This window comes from Parus major, chromosome 6 (genome assembly GCF_001522545.3).
Source record: "Parus major isolate Abel chromosome 6, Parus_major1.1, whole genome shotgun sequence".
In the NCBI taxonomy this organism is placed as follows: domain Eukaryota; kingdom Metazoa; phylum Chordata; class Aves; order Passeriformes; family Paridae; genus Parus; species Parus major.
Genome location: NC_031775.1, coordinates 4,973,178 through 4,977,042, shown reverse-complemented (window position 1 = coordinate 4,977,042; position 3,865 = coordinate 4,973,178).

Sequence of the window (3,865 nt, the reverse complement as noted above, 5' to 3'; positions counted from 1 at the left end):
GTCGTGTGAACAAAAGAGTAGTGAGTAGATAGAGGATGAAAAGGTTTTTCTGGAAGTTTATTCTGGTGTTCTTATTATTGTAGTTTGTCAATAAACTTTCTTTATTCCTTTTAAGTTTTATGCCTGTTTTGCTCTTGTTCTAATCCATATCTCACAGTAAAAAATAAGTAATTTTCTTAGTTATTGGTTTTAAACCACGACACTTTGCTAGGGCAATGAAGCCTTCAGTATTATTCAGGAGCTCTAATACTTAATTTTGCGTGTTTAGTTTTTGGAATGTCGGCTTTTTGTGGATAATTAGTAAACTAACTCCTGTCTTTTCTAAATTCCAGTTATTCAGTCCATTCACGCTAATTTATTTGCTTGAGAACCACATTTTAGTAGCTATTGAGCTGTGTAGGAGTTACGTTGATGGCAACTTCTCTGAAACAACTTCCCTTAAAATCCCGTGGTGACACTGGTGATTGCCCTAAATAGCATTTGGGCAATCCCCCTTTGGCCAGTCTGTCTCCTTTTAGAGATAGAACATGAGAAGATGGAGAGACAAATCAGATGGATCTGTGTAATGTATACCAGAAATATTACTACCTGGAGAGCATGGGGTTTCTCTAACCCTCAGAGTAAAGGCATTGTTTCAGTTCACTCCAGATCCCTACTCTTCACCTTAGCCTCCAGTTGTAATGTAACCAGAGCATTTTTATGGTCCATTCCCTCCTCCAAGGAGAGATGAATGGAAATTGATAGCAAGCCCTTTCTTATTTAAATAGATTTCATCAGACAGCATAAATTTACTCATGGATTAATGTTTCATGAAAACTAGTTGGGTTTTAGAAAACTTGGAGCAAAATGCCAGATTTCTGGACAAAAAGCTGCATGCCAGTTTTTTTGCTTGTGCTACTGGAAATCTTCTGGTGATCTGATATCATTGCTCCAAGGACTCTCGCAACTAGGGTTCATGATATTCCTGTCTTCATGCTGAATACTCTGAGAGGACTCTGAGGACTTCTAGGTCATTCCTACCACAGCATGGGAAAGGAGATAAAAAGTTCCTTCTGTCCTAAGTTTTTTCTAGTACGGTGCAGCATAAGGAACCTCTGAAGATAGACAAACACATCCTCTTTTTCCCCCACATTAAAACCCTCCCTCTCAGAATTAGTGATTTTCCACCTTAAAAAGTTAGTTTTCAGATTGTTTTGTATCCAAAAGAATCTTTAAAATGCTAAACTTTCATACTTATCTGAAATTTAGACTTGGAAGAATTTTAAGCTCTAGTGGTTTCCTGAGAAATAACACCTTCTCAGCACTGTTACATGATAGTATCTGTTTTTCTTAACTGGTTACCTGACCAGAACCTCCCATTTCTTGATGCTTATTTATAAGGACCCACACTAAATAACAGCCATCTTTTCAGCTTCCATGAAACAAGATATCTTTTTACAGCTGGGAAACCAAGGGCTGAGAGGAATATCATTTGCAATGTCATGCAAAACTCAGTGGAAAGCTTGGCAAGAAAGATCTTGATCTGATCTGACTCACAACACCTTCTACTTGCTCTTCCATGCACACTCCAAAAAAGAAAGACTACTCCTTCTCTCTAAGGAATAATGCCAGTAAAAGTTGCAAACAAAACACTCTGTCCTCTACTCTTTTCTTTCTTCCAAAGCTAATGTATGGAGCCTTTTAGTGGCTCCATATCGCTGTCTTCTAAGTCCTGGGCATATGGAAAACCTCTCACTGTTCTAAGGTGGTAAGAAATGGGAGGAAGTTGTAACCATAATCTCCCTATTACAATGAAGAAACTCTGCCTTTGGCCAAGATCTTTTTTACCCTCTTTCCCATTCAGAATTGTATTTTTCTGGGAAATTTGCTTTTGAGTGCAACCATCAGCAGTTTTTTACCTTTTGGTTCCTTTTCAAGTGGAGAGTCTCTGTGTACAGCCAGGCCCTAAGTCCTCAGTGTGTAGTGAGCCTGTCCTAAGCTAATGCTTTGTGCCCCCCTGCATCTACCTCTGCAGCACTGATGTGCAGTCAGGTTAAGAAAGATGAGAGTATAGATATGTAACACAAGCTGAGCACACTTGGGCTCAAAAGAGCACAGGGCTCTTTTGTCTTTTGTTGTATTGGTAAAAATGTTCAAGTAAAGATATGATAAAGAAGAAGAGTGGATCTATTAAAAGAGAAAAAATAAATTTGTAAAGTGTTCTAAAATCTCCCTAAGATTCATTAAATTACCTAAATTCGGACAATTGAAGTAAATTTGAAAGTAGCTGAAATTTAGAGGTACTTTTAAGATACAAAATTATTTAAATCTCCTCAAAATCCCACAAAATTCCATTAAAAACTCACAAAATTATTTAAATCGCCTCAAAATCCAACAAAATTCCACCAAAATTGCAAAAAATTCCGTAAGAACCCCACAGAATTCCACAAAAAATCCCACAAAATCCCACAAAATCCCATCAAAATCCAACAAAATTCCTCAGAATTTTTACTGTGGATTAAAATAATAAAATACTTATTTTCTTTGTTGAAAAATGTGCTGCAGTTTAGTGTTCAGATAGTACCTGATCAGGACCAGCTGTTGGGTGATGTTAAGTGGCTTGAGAAAAGAGTAACACATTAGCTGGGCTCTGTGGAGATTCTGTGTCAGACACCTCTGAGTCACATTTCTTCTTTGGCTGATCATGAATGGGGGTGGAATAAGAATTTTCCTTCTGAGTTAATTTAGAGCAATGACCAAAATGCCTTTCCTTTATCATCCACTACTGGCTACATCAGACAGCAAGGAGCTAGTATTCTCTCCATCCTTCTCCACATGGGATGGTGAAGCTGTTGGAAGAACTGGCTTCCTTTGTGTTGATTTCCATCTAGAGAGTGGCAGAACTCATAGGACTCATTGCTCTGGGTTTTGCTGCCAAACACACTGTGAGTTGTGGTAGAAGCAATGCAACTACTCTTGCTGACATGGAGCTGTTGAGCCCATGTCAGACGTTTCCCCTCAGTGACTGCACGAACAGGATTTCCTTCCTTCAGCTTTCTGTTTGTTTTCATGGAACTGGTAGGAATTTTTCTATTCAGCTGCTGTTGCTGTGCTGGGTTTAATTAATATAGGCTACTGGGTGTCCAAGCTATTAGGGCAAGAAAATGGTGGCAGCAAGGGATGCAAACATTTGCACAGTATGATCACACAAGGCTTGTTTTTTGTGTGTTCTTTTTCCTTTTTCTATAGCCAAAATATTTCTGAATTTGGCATGAATTTCTGGAAAGCTGGCCTGAAACTTCAATTTCTTTGTCAAATCAACTATAAAAATATTTTCTTGATATTCCATCCAGTAGCCTTGATCACCCTTCATTGTAGGCTGGTAAACAGTTTGGAGAAGAGTGGGTGGGTGTTTTATTTATTATAAAACTGGTCATTTTATAGTAATTCAAAGAATCATATCTCAGGATGGAGAAAATGGTAGCAAGGAAGCAAGTATTTTAAAAGAAGACTCAGTGTCAGTTTCTGGTGCCTTCTGCAATTTATTTTTTTACATTATTATTATTATTAGTAGTAGTAGTAGTAGTAGTATTTTGTTTAAGCTGAAGAGGCATACCATAGGGCAGCATGACAAGGAAATAGGACAAAGAATTTGTTAAATTAAAAATCTTCATCAGGATCACAAATGTATAGTGAAAACAAATCCTCCTTTGTTCTTACTTAGAATATGTGAAGTTAATGATATTAAAGAGAATAAATATGAATCCAATAAACAGAAATACTATCTTTATTCAGTGTTTTGTAAATCTGTTAAATTTATTGTCAAGGAAGGTTACCTGGAATAATATTGCAGCAGGACACTTTAAAGATGCTGAAAAATTTTATG